Source organism: Petromyzon marinus, chromosome 79, assembly GCF_048934315.1.
Source record: "Petromyzon marinus isolate PM22_M1 ecotype Great Lakes invasive population chromosome 79, UKy_Petmar_22M1.pri1.0, whole genome shotgun sequence".
In the NCBI taxonomy this organism is placed as follows: domain Eukaryota; kingdom Metazoa; phylum Chordata; class Hyperoartia; order Petromyzontiformes; family Petromyzontidae; genus Petromyzon; species Petromyzon marinus.
The window spans coordinates 20603493-20623430 of record NC_133745.1 but is presented as its reverse complement, the minus strand read 5'-3'; the positions used below and the strand labels follow the sequence as shown (position 1 = coordinate 20623430).

General features: G+C 56.5%; 1 pseudogene; it reads right to left on the bottom strand.

The window, feature by feature from the left end:
- Nucleotides 1-2861: 2861 nt before the first annotated feature.
- On the bottom strand, nt 2862-9638 carry LOC142907512 (trace amine-associated receptor 365-like; annotated as a pseudogene).
- Between the last annotated feature and the right edge of the window lie 10300 nt (nt 9639-19938).

The following is a 19938-nucleotide window of genomic DNA, read 5'->3' as shown; positions in this document are numbered from 1 at the left end:
CACTCCCTCCCCCCTCCCTCCCCCACTCCCTCCCCCTCCCTCCCCCACTCCCTCCCCCACTCCCTCCCCCACTCCATCCCCCCACTCCCTCCCCACTCCATCCCCCACTCCCTCCCCCACTCCCCTCCCCCACTCCCTCCCCCACTCCCTCCCCCACTCCCTCCCCCACTCCATCCCCCACTCCATCCCCCACTCCATCCCCCCACTCCCTCCCCCCACTCCATCCCCACTCCCTCCCCCACTCCATCCCCACTCCATCCCCCACTCCATCCCCCACTCCCTCCCCCACTCCCTCCCCCACTCCCTCCCCACTCCCTCCCCCACTCCCTCCCCCACTCCCTCCCCCACTCCATCCCCCACTCCATCCCCCACTCCCTCCCCCACTCCATCCCCCACTCCCTCCCCCAATCCATCCCCCACTCCCTCCCCCACTCCCTCCCCCACTCCCTCCCCCACTCCCTCCCCCACTCCCTCCCCCACTCCATCCCCCACTCCCTCCCCCACTCCCTCCCCCACTCCATCCCCACTCCCTCCCCCACTCCATCCCCCACTCCCTCCCCCACTCCCTCCCCCACTCCCTCCCCCACTCCCTCCCCCACTCCCTCCCCCCTCCTCCCCACTCCCTCCCCCTCCCTCCCCCCCACTCCCTCCCCCACTCCATCCCCACTCCCTCCCCCCTCCCTCCCCCACTCCCTCCCCCACTCCATCCCCCACTCCCTCCCCCCACTCCCTCCCCCCCTCCCTCCCCCACTCCCTCCCCCACTCCATCCCCCACTCCCTCCCCCCACTCCCTCCCCCACTCCCTCCCCCACTCCCTCCCCCACTCCCTCCCCCACTCCATCCCCACTCCCTCCCCCCACTCCATCCCCCACTCCCTCCCCCACTCCATCCCCCACTCCCTCCCCCACTCCATCCCCCACTCCCCCCCACTCCCTCCCCCACTCCCTCCCCCACTCCCTCCCCCACTCCCTCCCCCACTCCCTCCCCCACTCCCTCCCCACTCCCTCCCCCCTCCCTCCCCCACTCCATCCCCCACTCCATCCCCCCCTCCATCCCCCACTCCCTCCCCCACTCCATCCCCCACTCCCATCCCCCACTCCATCCCCCCCCTCCCATCCCCACCCATCCCCACCCTCCCCCACTCCCTCCCCCACCCATCCCCCACTCCCTCCCCCACTCCCTCCCCCACTCCCTCCCCCACTCCCTCCCCCACTCCATCCCCCACTCCATCCCCCCTCCATCCCCCACTCCCTCCCCCACTCCCTCCCCCACTCCATCCCCCACTCCCTCCCCCACTCCCTCCCCCACTCCCTCCCCCACTCCCTCCCCCACTCCCTCCCCCACTCCCTCCCCCACTCCCCTCCCCACTCCCTCCCCCACTCCCTCCCCACTCCATCCCCCACTCCCTCCCCCACTCCCTCCCCACTCCCTCCCCCACTCCATCCCCACTCCATCCCCCACTCCCCCTCCCCCACTCCCCATCCCTCCCCACTCCATCCCCACTCCATCCCCCACTCCCTCCCCCACTCCCTCCCCCACTCCATCCCCACTCCATCCCCCACTCCATCCCCACCTCCTCCCCACTCCCTCCCCCACTCCATCCCCCACTCCCTCCCCCACTCCCTCCCCACTCCTCCCGCACTCCATCCCCACCCCATCCCCCCCTCCATCCCCCACTCCTCCCCCACTCCCTCCCCCACTCCATCCCCCCCTCCCTCCCCCACTCCATCCCCCACTCCCCTCCCCCACTCCCTCCCCCACTCCCTCCCCCACTCCCTCCCCCACTCCCTCCCCCACTCCCTCCCCACTCCATCCCCCACTCCCTCCCCCACTCCCTCCCCCACTCCCCTCCCCCACTCCATCCCCACTCCATCCCCCACTCCCTCCCCACTCCCTCCCCCACTCCATCCCCACTCCATCCCCACTCCATCCCCCACTCCCTCCCCACTCCCTCCCCACTCCATCCCCACTCCATCCCCCACTCCATCCCCCACTCCCTCCCCCACTCCCTCCCCCACTCCATCCCCCACTCCCCTCCCCCACTCCCTCCCCCACTCCCTCCCGCACTCCATCCCCCACCCCATCCCCCCCTCCATCCCCCACTCCCTCCCCCACTCCCTCCCCCACTCCATCCCCCCTCCCTCCCCCACTCCATCCCCCACTCCATCCCCCACTCCATCCCCCACTCCATCCCACTCCCTCCCCCACTCCCTCCCCCACCTCCCTCCCCACTCCATCCCACTCCATCCCCCACTCCCTCCCCCACTCCCTCCCCCACTCCATCCCCACTCCATCCCCCACTCCATCCCCACTCCCTCCCCCACTCCCTCCCCCACTCCATCCCCCACTCCCTCCCCCACTCCCTCCCCCACTCCCTCCCGCACTCCATCCCCACCCCATCCCCCCCTCCATCCCCCACTCCCTCCCCCACTCCCTCCCCCACTCCATCCCCCCTCCCTCCCCCACTCCATCCCCCACTCCATCCCCCACTCCATCCCCCACTCCATCCCCACTCCCTCCCCCACTCCCTCCCCCACTCCCTCCCCACTCCATCCCCACTCCATCCCCCACTCCCTCCCCCACTCCCTCCCCCACTCCATCCCCCACTCCCTCCCCCCTCCATCCCCCCACTCCATCCCCCACTCCCTCCCCCACTCCCTCCCCCACTCCCTCCCCACTCCCTCCCCACTCCATCCCCCACTCCATCCCCCCTCCACCCCCCCCTCCCCCCTCCACCCCTCCACCCCCCCTCCACCCCCCCCCCCTTCACGACGTACCCTCGGCCCCCTCCATCCCCCACTCCATCCCCCACTCCACCCCCCCACTCCCCCCCTCCCCCCCCCACCTCCCCCTCCCCCCCTTCACGACGTACCCTCGGCCTCGTCGCCCGCCCGCCCGGCGCCCCGGCAGCGGCAGCGGACGAGGGCGCCGAAGGCGCGGCGGAAGGGGCGGTTGAGCGAGGCGTAGAGCAGCGGGTTGACGGCTGAGTTGGCGTAGCCCAGCCACGTGACCACGCTCCAGGCGAGCCCCCCGCTGCCGTAGCCCCGTCAGCGGGTCGACGACGCTGAGCCAGGAAGATCGGCAGCCAGCACAGGAGGAAGACGCCCAGGATGACGCCCAGGGTCTTGGCGGCGGCGTGCTCACGACGCATTCGCCTCCAGCGGCGGCGGACCTCCTCCTCCTCCTCCTCATGCTGCTGCTGCGCCTGGGGGGCGGGGGGGGGGTGGGGGAGGGGGAGAGTAGGGGAGGGGGTGACTCACTCACCCACTCACATACTCATCCACTCACTCACTCACCCAGTCACCCACTCACTCACTCACCACTCACTCACCCACTCACATACTCATCCACTCACTCACCCACTCACCCACTCACTCAACCACCCACCCACTCACCCATTCACCTCTCACCCACTCACCCACTCACCCACTCACTCAACCACCCACTCACCCACTCACCCACCCACCCACCTACTCACACACCCACTCACTCACTCACCCACCCATCCACTCACTCACTCACTCACCCACCCATCCACTCACTCACTCACTCACCCACTCACCCACTCACTCACGCACTCACACACTCACTCACCCACCCACTCACTCACCCACTCACTCACCCACTCACTCACTCACCCACTCAGTCACCCACCCACTCACTCACTCACTCACCCACTCACTCACCCACCCACTCATCCACTCACCCACCCATTCACCCACTCACTCACCCACTCACTCACTCACCCACTCACTCACTCACCCACCCACCCACTCACCCACTCACCCACCTACTCACTCACCCACTCACCCACTCACTCACCCACTCACTCACCACTCACCCACCCACCCACTCACTCACCCACTCACTCACCCACCCACCCACCTACTCACTCACCTACTCACTCACTCACTCACGCACTCATCCACCCACCTACTCACTCACCCACCCCTCACCCACCCACCCACCTACTCACTCCACTCACTCACCCACTCACTCACCCACCTACTCACTCACCCACCCACCCACTCACTTACTCACCCACCCACGCACACACTCACTCACCCAACTCACTCACTCACCTACTCACTCTCCCACTCACCCACTCACTCACTCACCCACCCCACTCACCCACTCACTCACTCACCCACTCACTCACCCACTCACCCACCCACCACTCACCCACTCACCCACCTACCCACTCACTCACTCACCCACCCACCCACTCACTCACCCACTCACCCACCCACTCACTCACCCACTCACTCACCCACTCACCCACTCACCCACTCACTCACTCACCCACCCACCCACTCACCCACTCCATCTCTCACCCACTCACCCACCCACTCACTCATCCACTCACTCACCCACCCACTCACCCACTCACCCACCCACTCACCCACTCACTCACCCACCCACTCACCCACCCACCCACCCACTCACTCACCCACCACCCACCCACTCACCCACCCACCCCCCCCACCCACTCACCCACCCACCCCAACCCCAACCCTCCAGCACCTGCGCCTCGACGCGTGGATCTGCCTCTCCTGCCTCCGGGCCACGCGGTAAATCTTCGCGTAGGCCACCATCATGACGCCCATGGGCAGGAAGAAGGCGCACACTGTGTCGATGAACACGAAGCCCAGGTTCTTGTAGAGCACGCAGTCACCGGGGCAAGTCCGAGCCACCACCATCGCCTCGATGCCCACCGTGTTCCAGTTCAGGAGGAAAGGCAGAACGTAGAACGTGGGACCCAGCCACGCGAAGCTCAGCATCACCGCCACGCTCCGCCGGTTCACCTGAGAGGCGGGCGGGAGGTCGCCCGCAGGGCGTTACGGTCAGCCACTCAGTCAGTGAGTCAGTCAGTGACTCAGTCAGTCACTCAGTCAGTCAGTCACTCAGTCAGTCACTGACTCAGTCAGTCACTGACTCAGTCAGTCACTGACTCAGTCAGTCACTCACTGACTCACTCACTCACTCACCCACTTAGTCACCCACTCAGTCAGTCAGTCACCCACTCACTCAGTCAGTCACTCACTCAGTCAGTCAGTCAGTCACTCAGTCAGTCACTCACTGACTCAGTCAGTCACTCAGTCAGTCACTCAGTCAGTCAGTCACTCAGTCAGTCACTCAGTCAGTCAGTCAGTCACTCAGTCATCCACTCACTCAGTCAGTCAGTCAGTCACTCAGTCAGTCACTCACTGACTCAGTCAGTCACTCAGTCAGTCACTCAGTCAGTCAGTCAGTCACTCAGTCAGTCACTCAGTCATCCACTCACTCAGTCAGTCAGTCACCCACTCACTCAGTCAGTCACTCACTCAGTCAGTCAGTCAGTCACTCAGTCAGTCACTCACTGACTCAGTCAGTCACTCAGTCAGTCACTCAGTCAGTCAGTCAGTCACTCAGTCAGTCACTCAGTCAGTCAGTCAGTCACTCAGTCATCCACTCACTCAGTCAGTCAGTCAGCCACTGACTCAGTCAGTCACTCAGTCAGTCAATCACTCAGTCAGTCAGTCAGTCACTCAGTCAGTCACTCACTGACTCAGTCAGTCACTCAGTCAGTCAATCACTGACTCAGTCAGTAACTCAGTCAGTCACTGACTCAGTCAGTCACTCAGTCAGTCACTCACTCAGTCAGTCAGTCACTCAGTCACTCACTGACTCAGTCAGCCACTCAGTCAGTCACTCACTCACTGACTCACTCAGTCAGTCACTCACTCCCTGACTCAGTCAGTCACTCAGTCAGTCAGTCACTCACTCACTCACTCAGTCAGTCACTCAGTCAGTCAGTCACTCACTCAGTCAGTCACTCAGTCAGTCAGTCAGTCACTCACTCAGTCAGTCAGTCAGTCACTCACTCACTCAGTCACTCACTCACTGACTCAGTCAGTCACTCAGTCAGTCAGTCACGCACTCACTGACTCAGTCAGTCACTCAGTCAGTCAGTCACGCACTCACTGACTCAGTCAGTCACTCAGTTAGTCAGTCACTCACTCACTGACTCAGTCAGTCATCCACTTAGTCACCCACTCACCCACTCACTCACTCAGTCAGTCACTCACTGACTCACTCACTCACCCACTCACTGACTCACTCACTCACTCACGCACTCACTGACTCACTCACTCACCGACTTAGTCACCCACTCACCCACTCAGTCACCCACTCACTGACTCACTCACTCACCCACTTAGTCACCCACTCACCCACTCAGTAACTCACTCACTGACTCACTCACCCACATAGTCACCCACTCACCCACTCAGCCACTCACACACTCGCTCAGTCACACACTCACTCATTCACTCAGTCACACACTCACTCACTCACTCACCCACTCACTCATATACCCACTCAGTCAGTCACCCACTCACTGACTCACCCACTCAGTCACGCACTCACTCAGCCATCCACTCACTCACTCAGTCACCCACTCACTCACTCAGTCACCCACTCACTCAGTCAGTCACCCACTGACTCACCCACTCACCCACTCACGCACCCACTTAGTCACTCACCCACTCAGCCATCCACTCACTCACCCACTCAGTCACTCACCCACTCAGTCACCCACTCACCCACCCACTCAGTCACCCACTCACTCACTCATCCACTCACTCACCCACTCACTCAGTCACTCACTCGCTCGCTCAGTAACCCACTCACTCACCCATCCACTCACTGACTCACCCACTCAGTCACCCACTCAGTCACCCACTCACTCTCTCATCCACTCACTCACTGACTCACCCACTCAGTCACCCACTCACTCACCCACTCACTCACCCATCCACTCACTGACTCACCCACTCAGTCACCCACTCACTCACCCACTCACTCACTGACTCACCCACTCACCCACTCACTGACTCACCCACTCAGTCACCCACTCAGTCACCCACACACTCACTCACCCACTCACTCACCCACTCACTCATAAACCCAATCACTCACGCACAGACTAGTGTATAGCGTAGTGTATAGCATAGTGTAGTGTATAGTGTAGTGTATAGTGTAGTAGTGTATAGTGTAGTAGTGTATAGTGTAGTGTATAGTGTAGTAGTGTATAGTATAGTAGTGTAAAGTAGTAGTGTTTAGTGTAGTAGTGTATAGTGTAGTGTATAGTGTAGTAGTGTATAGTGTAGTGTATAGTGTAGTGTAGTAGTGTATAGTGTAGTGTATAGTGTAGTAGTGTATAGTGTAGTGTATAGTGTAGTGTATAGTGTAGTAGTGTATAGTGTAGTGTATATTATAGTGTATAGTGTAGTGTAGTAGTGTATAGTGTAGTGTATAGTGTAGTGTATAGTGTAGTAGTGTATAGTGTAGTGTAGTAGTGTATAGTGTAGTGTATAGTGTAGTGTATAGTGTAGTAGTGTATAGTGTATAGTGTAGTGTAGAGTGTATAGTGTAGTGTATAGTGTAGTGTATAGTGTAGTAGTGTATAGTGTAGTGTAGTAGTGTATGTGTAGTGTATAGTGTAGTGTATAGTGTAGTGTATAGTGTAGTGTATAGTGTGGTGTAGTAGTGTATAGTGTAGTGTATAGTGTAGTAGTGTATAGTGTAGTGTAGTAGTGTATAGTGTAGTGTATAGTGTAGTGTATAGTGTAGTAGTGTAGTAGTGTATAGTGTAGTGTATAGTGTAGTGTATAGTGTAGTAGTGTATAGTGTAGTGTATAGTGTAGTGTATAGTGTAGTGTATAGTGTAGTGTATAGTGTAGTGTATAGTGTGGTGCGTATGCATGTTGAACTTCGTTCCCACCATACATTGCCTTCTGTGATATAATCGGCGGTGCAGGGGACGGCTACCAAACTCGAAGCAAGAAAAAGTTCTCAAAATGAGTTTTCAATCCAGATGATGATGATGATTTAAAGGTCGATAGCCTCAGTGGCTTCTTAATATCAGAAGGAAGAACGTTCCAGACGGCCGCAGAGGCACCTGGCATACAGGAGGTCGTGGGTTCGATCCCTACCCTGACGCCGGCGGTAAATTTGGAGTCTGCGTCTCTCTCTCTCTCGCTCTGTCTCCCCATGGCCGCGTGGATTTTTCCCCGGTTTCTCCGGTTTTTTGCGCCTCCACATTTATAATAAACGTCTCCACGCGTTTACAGGGATTTGTCCGCTGCTATGAATGTCCACGCGATGATGATGATGATGATATCAGCCACTTGGTCGAGCTGATTTCATTTCTGATGGACAGGTAGCGTCTTGCAAAAAAGAGCCACTACACAGAAGCTCTGTGGGACATTACACTTGGTAAGTTAAAATAATAACGAAAAATTATGGTTCTGCTCCGTCTGTTCATCCGTCCATCCATCTGATCATCTGTCCATCTATCTGTCCATCCATCCGTCCGTCCATCCATCCGTCCATCCGTTTACCCATCCATATATCCATCCATGAGTCCACCGGTATGTCCATTCATCGATAAATTAATCCATTAACTCATCCATCCATCCGTCCATTCATCAATCCGTCTGTCCATCCATCCATCCATTCATCCGTCCATCTATCCATTAACTCATCCATCCGTCAATCCATTCATTGATCAAATAATGCATTAACTTATCCATCCGTCCATCCATCCATCGATCAAATCATCCATTAACTCATCCATCCGTCCATCCATTCATCGATCAAATCATCCATTAACTCATCCATCCGTTCATCCATTCATCAATCAAATCATCCATTAACTCATCTATCCATTCATCGATCAAAGCATCCATTAACTCATCCATGCGTCCATCCATTCATTGATCAGATCTTCCATTAACTCATCCATCCGTCCATCCATTCATCCATTAACTCATCGATTAACTCATCCATCCGTCTATCCATTCATCGATCAAATCACACATTAACTCATCCATCCATTCATGGATAAAATCATCCATTAACTCATTCATCCGTCCATCCATTCATCGATCAAATCATCCATTAACTCATCCATCCATTAATCGATCAATTCACCCGTTAACTCATCCATTAACTCGTCCATCCATCCATCAATTCATCCATTAACTCATCCATCCATCCATCGATCAAATCATCCATTAACTCGTCCATCCATCCATCGATCAATTCACCCATTAACTCATCACCCACGTCCACCTCCACCACCCCCCTCCACGACTCCTCACCAGCGCGTGGTACCGCAGCGGGTGGCAGATGGCCGTGTAGCGGTCGAAGGCGATGCAGCTGAGGTGGACGATGGACGACGTGCAGAGGCTGTAGTCGAGCGCGTGGTGCAGCCTGCAGAAGAGCCCTCCGAAGGCCCAGCAGCCTCCGCCGGCGGTCCTCGCGGCGCTGAACGGCATCACAACGAGGGCCACCAGGGCGTCGACGGCGGCCAGCGACAGGGCCAGGGCGTTCGTGCGCGTCCGCAGGTGGACGAAGGCCGACACGGCGGCGATGACGAGGGCGTTGCCCGCCACGGTGGCGAGCATCAGCAGGGCGAAGAGGAGGCGGAGGGCGACGCCCGGGGCGCTCCACTCCGGAGGCGGGGACAGAGGAGGAGGAGGAGGAGGAGGGGAGCAGGCGAGGAGGGTGGAGGGCGAGAAGACGCAGCGGGACCACGGAGGAGCGGCGGAGATGTTGGCGGAGATGTTGGCGGAGGAGGAGGAGGAGGCCATTGAGCGGAGGGAGCGGGAGAAGGGGGAGATGCGGATGGAGCTGTTGTTGTTGTGGTGGTGGTGGTGGTGGTGGAGGGTGGTGGTGGTGGTGGTGGGAATGGGAGGCACAAACCCACCCACCCGGACACACAGAGAGACGTTTAATTGGTCAGCCACACGGTCACTCACCCACTCACTCACCCAGTCACTCACTCATTCATTCATACACTCACTCACTCACTCACCCACTCACTCAGCCACTCACTCACTCACTCAGCCACTCACCCACTCACTCACTCACTCACCCACTCATCCACCCACTCACTCACTTACCAACTCACCCACTCGCTCACTTACCAACTCACCCACCCACTCGTTCACTTACCAACTCACCCACCCACTCGTTCACTTACCAACTCACTCACCCACTCGCTCACTTACCAACTCACCCACCCGCTCACTCACTTACCAACCCACCCACTTGCTCACTTACCAACTCACCCACCCACTTGCTCACTTACCAACTCACCCACCCAATCGCTCACTTACCAACTCACCCACCCAATCGCTCACTTACCAACTCACCCACCCACTCGCTCACTTACCAAATCACCCACCCACTCGCTCACTTACCAACTCACTCACCTACTCGCTCACTTATCAACTCACTCACCCACTCGCTCACTTACCAACTCACCCACCCACTCGCTCACTTACCAACTCACCCACCCACTCGCTCACTTACCAACTCACCCACCCACTCGCTCACTTACCAACTCACCCACCCACTCGCTCACTTACCAACTCACCCACACACTCGCTCACCTACCAATTCACCCACCAACTCACTCACTTACCAACTCGCTCACCCACTCGCTCACTTACCAGCTCACCCACTCACTTACCAACTCACCTGCCCACTCACTCACTTACCAACTCGCCCACCCACTCGCTCACTTACCAACTCACCCACCAACTCACTCACTTACCAACTCGCTCACCCACTCGCTCACTTAGCAACTCACTCACCCGCTTGCTCACTTACCAATTCACCCACTCGCTCACTTACCAAGTCACCCACCCACTCACTTACCAACTCACCCACTCACTCACTTACCAACTCACCCACCCACTCGCTCACTTACCAATACACCCACCCACTCGCTCACTTACCAACTCGCTCACCCACTCACTCACTTACCAACTCACCCACCCACTCGCTCACTTACCAACTCACCCACCCGCTCGCTCTCTTACCAACTCACCCACTCGCTCACTTACCAACTCGCCCACACACTTACCAACTCACCCACCCACTCACTTGCCAACTCACCCACCTGCTCACTCACTTACCAACTCACCCACCCACTCGCTCACTTACCAACTCACCCACCCACTCGCTCACTTACCAACTCACCCACCCACTCGCTCACTTACCAACTCACCCACCCACTCGCTCACTTACCAACTCACCCACCCACTCGCTCACTTACCAACTCACCCACACACTCGCTCACTTACCAATTCACCCACCTGCTCGCTCACTTACCAACTCACCCACCCACTCGCTCATTTACCAACTCACCCACCCACTCACTCACTTAACAACTCGCCCACCCACTCGCTCACTTACCAACTCACCGACCCGCTCACTTACCAACTCACACAGCCACTCGCTCACTTACCAGCTCATCCACTCACTTACCAACTCACCTACCCACTCACTCACTTACCAACTCGCCCACCCACTCGCTCACTTACCAACTCACCCACCAACTCACTCACTTACCAACTCGCTCACCCACTCGCTCACTTAGCAATTCACTCACCCGCTTGCTCACTTACCAATTCACCCACTCGCTCACTTACCAAGTCACCCACCCACTCACTTACCAACTCACCCACTCACTCACTTACCAACTCACCCACCCACTCGCTCACTTACCAATACACCCACCCACTCGCTCACTTACCAACTCGCTCACCCACTCACTCACTTACCAACTCACCCACCCACTCGCTCACTTACCAACTCACCCACCCGCTCGCTCTCTTACCAACTCACCCACTCGCTCACTTACCAACTCGCCCACACACTTACCAACTCACCCACCCACTCACTTGCCAACTCACCCACCTGCTCACTCACTTACCAACTCACCCACCCACTCGCTCACTTACCAACTCACTGACCCACTCACTCACTTACCAACTCACCCACCCACTCGTTCACTTAACAACTCACCCACCCACTCGCTCATTTACCAACTCGCCCACCCACTCACTCACTTACCAACTCACCCACCCACTCACTCACTTAACAACTCGCTCACCCACTCGCTCACTTACCAACTCACCGACCCGCTTACTTACCAATTCACTCACCCACTCGCTCACTTACCAGCTCACCCACTCACTTACCAACTCACCTACCCACTCACTCACTTACCAACTCGCCCACCCACTCGCTCACTTACCAACTCACCCACCAACTCACTCACTTACCAACTCGCTCACCCACTCGCTCACTTACAAACTCACTCACCCACTCACTCACTTACCGACTCACCCACCCGCTCGTTCTCTTACCAACTCACCCACCCACTCACTCACTTACCAACTCACCCACCAACTCACTCACTTACCAACTCGCTCACTTAGCAACTCACTCACCCACTCGCTCACTTATCAAGTCACCCACCCACTCACTTACCAACTCACCCACCCACTCACTTACCAACTCACCCACCCACTCGCTCACTTAACAATTCACCCACCCACTCGCTCACTTACCAACTCGCTCACCCACTCACTCACTTACCAACTCACCCACCCACTCGCTCACTTACCAACTCACCCACCCGCTCGCTCTCTTACCAACTCACCCACCCACTCGCTCACTTACCAACTCGCCCACACACTTACCAACTCACCCACCCACTCACTTGCCAACTCACCCACCTGCTCACTCACTTACCAACTCACCCACCCACTCGCTCACTTAACAACTCACTCACCCACTCACTCACTTACCAACTCACCCACCCACTCGCTCACTTACCAACTCACCCACCCACTCGTTCACTTACCAACTCACCCACCCACTCACTCACTTACCAACTCACCCATCCACTCACTCACTTACCAACTTACCCACTTGCTCACTTACCAATTCACCCAACCACTCGCTCACTTACCAACTTGCCCACCCACTCGCTCACATTTCAACTCACTCACCCACTTACCAACTCACCCACTCGCTCTCTCATGTACCAACTCACTCACCCACTCGCTCACTTACCAACTCACCCACCCACTCGATCACTTGCCAAATCACCCACCCATTCGCTCACTTACCAACTCACCCAACCACTCGCTCACTTACCAACTCACCCACCCACTCGCTCACTTACCAACTCACCCACCCACTCGCTCACTTACCAACTCACCCACCCACTCGGTCACTTACCAATTCACCCAACCACTCGCTCACTTACCAACTCGCACACCCACTCGGTCACTTACCAATTCACCCAACCACTCGCTCACTTACCAACTCGCACACCCACTCGCTCACTTTTCAACTCACTCACCAACTAACTCACTTACCAACTCACCCACTCGCTCACTTACCAACTCACCCACCCACTTGCTCACTTACCGACTCACCCAGCCGCTCACTCACTTACCAACTCACTCACCCACTCACTCACTTACCAACTCACCCACCCGCTCGCTCTCTTACCAACTCACCCACCTACTCGCTCACTTACCAACTCACCCAGCCGCTTACTCACTTACCAACTCACTCACCCACTCACTCACTTACCAACTCACCCACCCGCTCGCTCTCTTACCAACTCACCCACCCACTCACTCACTGACCAACTCACCCACTCGCTCACTTACCAACTCGCTCACCCACTCGCTCACTTACCAACTCACTCAGCCGCTCGCTCACTCACCAACTCGCTCACTTACCGACTCACGCACTTAACAACTCACCCACCCACTCGCTCACTTACCAACTCACCCACCCACTCGCTCACTTACCAACTCACCCACCCGCTCGCTCACTTACCAACTCACTCAGCCACTCGCTCACTTACCAAATCACCCGCTCGTTCATTTATCAACTCACCCACCCACTCGCTCACTTACCAACTCACTCACCCACTCGCTCACATAACAACTCACCCACCCACTCGCACACTTACCAACTCACTCACCCACTCACTCACTTACCAACACACTCACCCGCTCGCTCACTTACCAACTCACTCACCCACTCACTCGCTTACCAACTCACTCAGCCGCTCGCTCACTTACCAATTCACCCACCCACTCGCTCACTTACCAACTCACCCACCCAATCGCTCACTTACAAACTCACTCAGCCGCTCGCTCATTTACCAACTCACCCACCCACTCGCTCACTTACCAACTCACCCACCCACTCGCTCACTTACCAACTCCCTCACCCACTCGCTCACTTACCAACTCACCCACCCACTCACTCACTTAACAACTCACCCACACACTCGCTCACTTACCAACTCACCCACCCACTCGATCACTTACCAACTAACCCACCAACTCGCTCACTTACCAACTCACCCACCCACTCGCTCACTTAACAACTCACCCACCCACTCGCTCACTTACCAACTCACCCACCCACTCGATCACTTACCAACTCACCCACCAACTCGCTCACTTATCAACTCACCCACCCACTCACTCACTTACCAACTCACTCACCCGCTCGCTGACTTACCAACTCACCCACCCACTCGCTCACTTACCAACTCACTCACACACTCACTCACTTACCAACTCACCCACTCACTTACCAACTCACCCACTCACTTACCAACTCACTCACCCACTCGCTCACATAACAACTCACCCACCCACTCGCACACTTACCAACTCACTCACCCACTCACTCACTTACCAACACACTCACCCGCTCGCTCACTTACCAACTCACTCACCCACTCACTCGCTTACCAACTCACTCAGCCGCTCGCTCACTTACCAATTCACCCACCCACTCGCTCACTTACCAACTCACCCACCCAATCGCTCACTTACAAACTCACTCAGCCGCTCGCTCATTTACCAACTCACCCACCCACTCGCTCACTTACCAACTCACCCACCCACTCGCTCACTTACCAACTCGCTCACCCACTCGCTCACTTACCAACTCACCCACCCACTCACTCACTTAACAACTCACCCACACACTCGCTCACTTACCAACTCACCCACCCACTCGATCACTTACCAACTAACCCACCAACTCGCTCACTTACCAACTCACCCACCCACTCGCTCACTTAACAACTCACCCACCCACTCGCTCACTTACCAACTCACCCACCCACTCGATCACTTACCAACTCACCCACCAACTCGCTCACTTATCAACTCACCCACCCACTCACTCACTTACCAACTCACTCACCCGCTCGCTGACTTACCAACTCACCCACCCACTCGCTCACTTACCAACTCACTCACACACTCACTCACTTACCAACTCACCCACTCACTTACCAACTCACCCACTCACTTACCAACTCACCCACCCACTCGCTCACTTACCAACTCACCACCCCCTACCCCCACTCGCTCACTTACCAACTCACCCCCCCACTCACTCATTTACCAACTAGCCCACCCACTCGCTCACTTTTCAACTCACTCACCCACTCACTCACTTACCAACTCACCCACCCACTCACTTACCAACTCACCCACCCACTCACTCACTTACCAACTGGCCCACCCGCTCACTCACTTGCCAACTCACCCACTCACTTGCCAACTCACCCACCCGCTCGATCACTTACCAACTCACCCACCCGCTTGCTCACTTACCAACTCACTCACCCACTCACTCACTTACAAACTCACCCAACCACTCGCTCACTTACCAACTCACCCCCCCACTCGCTCACTTACCAACTCACCCACCCGCTCGCTCTCTTACCAACTCACCCACCCACTCGCTCACTTTCCAACTCACCCACCTGCTCACTCTCTTACCAACTCACCCACCCACTCGCTCACTTACCAACTCACCCACCCACTCACTCACTTACCAACTCGCCCACCCACTCGCTCACTTACCAACTCACTCACCCACTCACTCACTTACCAACTCGCCCACCACTCACTCACTTACCAAATCACTCACCCACTCGCTAACTTACCAACTCACCCACTCACTTACCAACTCACCCACCCACTCACTCACTTACCAAATCAATCACCCACTCGCTCACTTACCAACTCACCCACTCACCAACTCACCAACTCACCCACCCTCTCACTCACTTACCAACTCGCCCACCCACTCGCTCACTTACCAACTCACCCACCCTCTCGCTCACTTACCAACTCACCCACCCACTCGCTCACTTAACAACTCACCCACCAAATCACTCACTTACCAACTCACCCATCCGCTCGCTCACTTACCAACTCACCCACCCGCTCGCTCACTTACTAACTCACCCACCCACTTGCTCACTTACCAACTCACCCACCAACTCACTCACTTACCAACTCACCCATCCGCTCGCTCACTTACTAACTCACCCACCCGCTCGCTCACTTACCAAATCACCCAACCACTCGCTCACTTACCAACTCACCCAACCACTCGCTCACTTACCAACTCACCCACCCACTCCCTCACTTACCAACTCACCCACCCGCCCACTCTCTTACCAACTCAACCACCCACTCACTTACCAACTCACCCACCCACTCACTCACTTACCAACTCACCCACTCACTCACTTACCAAATCACCCACCCACTCGCTCACTTACCAACTCACCCAACCACTCGCTCACTTACCAACTCACCCTCCCACTCGCTCACTTACCAACTCACCCACCCGTTCGCTCACTTACCAACTCACCCACCCACTCGCTCACTTACCAACTCACCCACCCGCTCACTCACTAACCAACTCACCCACCCACTCCCTCACTTACCAACTCACCCACCCGCCCACTCTCTTACCAACTCACCCACCCACTCGCTAACTTTCCAACTCACCCACCCACTCACTCACTTACCAACCCACAAAACCTCTCGCTCACTTACGAACTCACCCACCCACTCGCTCACTTACCAACTCACCCACCCACTCGCTCACTTACCAACTCACCCACCCACCCACTCACTTACCAACTCACAAAACCACTCGCTCACTTACGAACTCACCCACCCACTCGCTCACTTACCAACTCACCCACCCACTCGCTCACTTACCAACTCACTCACTCACTTACCAACTCACCCACCCACTCGCTCACTTACCAACTCACCCATCCGCTCACTCACTTACCAACTCACCCACCCACTCACTCACTTACCAACTCACCTACCTGCTCGCTCACTTACCAACTCACCCACCCGATCGCTCACTTACCAACTCACCCACGCGCCCGCTCTCTTACCAACTCACCCACCCACTCACTCACTTACCAACTCACCCACCCACTCGCTCACTTACCAATTCACCCACCCACTCGCTCACTTACCAACTCACCCACCAACTCACTCACTTACCAACTCACCCACCCACTCGCTCGCTTACCAACTCACCCAGCCGCTCACTCACTTACCAACTCACTCACCCACTCACTCACTTACCAACTCACCCACCCGCTCGCTCACTTACCAACTCACCCACCCGCTCGCTCACTTACCAACTCACCCACTCACTTACCAACTCACCCACTCACTTACCAACTCACCCACCTACTCGCTCACTTGCCAACTCACCCACCCACTCACTCACTTACCAAATCACTCACCTACTTGCTCACTTACCAACTCACCCACTCACTTACCAACTCACCCACCCATGCGCTCACTTACCAACTCACTCAGCGACTCGCTCACTTACCAACTCACCCACACGCTCGCTCACTTACCAACTCACTCACTCACTTACCAACTCACCCACTCACTTACCAACTCACCCACCCACTCACCTACCAACTTACCCACCCACCCACTCACTTACGAACTCACCCACTCACTTAGCAACTCACCTACTCGCTCACTTGCCAACTCACCCACCCACTCGCTCACTTACCAAATCACCCACCCACTCGCTCACTTACCAACTCACCCACTCGCTCACTTACCAACTCACCCACCTACTCGCTCACTTACCAACTCACCCACCCACTCGCTCACTTACCAACTCACCCACCCAATCGCTCACTTACCAACTCACCCACCCAATCGCTCACTTACCAACTCACCCACCCACTCGCTCACTTACCAACTCACTCACGTACTCGCTCACTTATCAACTTACTCACCCACTCGCTCACTTACCAACTCACCCACCCACTCGCTCACTTACCAACTCACCCACCCACTCGCTCACTTACCAACTCACCCACACACTCGTTCACTTACCAATTCACCCACCTGCTCGCTCACTTACCAACTCACCCACCTACTCGCTCATTTACCAACTCGCTCACCCACTCACTCACTTACCAACTCACCCACCCACTCACTCACTTAACAACTCGCCCACCCACTCGCTCACTTACCAACTCACCCACCCGCTCACTTACCAACTCACTCACCCACTCGCTCACTTACCAGCTCACCCACTCACTTACCAACTCACCTACCCACTCACTCACTTACCAACTCGCCCACCCACTCGCTCACTTACCAACTCACCAACCAACTCACTCACTTACCAACTCGCTCACCAACTCGCTCACTTAGCAACTCACTCACCCGCTTGCTCACTTACCAACTCACCCACTCGCTCACTTACCAACTCACCCACCCACTCACTCACTTACCAACTCACCCACCCACTCGCTCGCTTACCAACTCACCCACCCACCCGCTCACTTACCAACTCACTCACCCACTCACTCACTTACCAACTCACTCACCCACTCACTCACTTACCAACTCACCCACCCGCTCGCTCACTTACCAACTCACCCACCCGCTCGCTCACTTACCAACTCACCCACTCACTTACCAACTCACCCACTCACTTACCAAATCACCCACCTACTCGCTCACTTACCAACTCACCCACCCACTCACTCACTTACCAACTCACTCACCTACTTGCTCACTTACCAACTCACCAACTCACTTACCAAATCACCCACCTACTCGCTCACTTAACAACTCACCCACCCATGCGCTCACTTACCAACTCAATCAGCGAATCGCTCACTTACGAACTCACCCACCCGCTCGCTCACTTACCAACTCACTCACCCACTCACTCACTTACCAACTCACCCACTCACTTACCAAATCACCCACTCACTTACCAACTCACCCACCCACCCACTCACTTACCAACTCACCCACTCACTTAGCAACTCACCTACTCGCTCACTTGCCAACTCACCGACCAACTCGCTCACTTACCAACTCACCCACTCGCTCACTTACCAACTCACCCACCCGCTCCCTCACTTACCAACTCACCCACCCACTCGTTCACTTACCAACTCACCCACTCGCTCACTTACCAACTCACCCACCTACTCGCTCACTTACCAACTCACCCACCCACTCGGTCACTTACCAACTCACCCACCCAATCGCTCACTTACCAACTCACCCACCCAATCGCTCACTTACCAACTCACCCACCCACTCGCTCACTTACCAACTCACCCACCCACTCGCTCACTTACCAACTCACCCACCCACTCGCTCACCTACCAACTCACTCACCTACTCGCTCACTTATCAACTCACTCACCCACTCGCTCACTTACCAACTCACCCACCCACTCGCTGACTTTCCAACTCACCCACCCACTCGCTCACTTACCAACTCACCCACACACTCGCTCACTTACCAATTCACCTACCTGCTCGCTCACTTAGCAACTCACTCACCCGCTTGCTCACTTACCAACTCACCCACTCGCTCACTTACCAACTCACCCACCCGCTCGCTCACTTACCAACTCACCCACTCACTTACCAACTCACCCACCCACTCGCTCACTTACCAACTCACCCACACACTCGCTCACTTACCAACTCACTCACCTACTTGCTCACTTACCAACTCACCCACTCACTTACCAACTCACCCACCCATGCGCTCACTTACCAACTCACTCAGCGACTCGCTCACTTACCAACTCACCCACCCGCTCGCTCACTTACCAACTCACTCACCCACTCACTCACTTACCAACTCTCCCACTCACTTACCAACTCACCCACCCACTCACCTACCAACTCACCCACCCACCCACTCACTTACGAACTCACC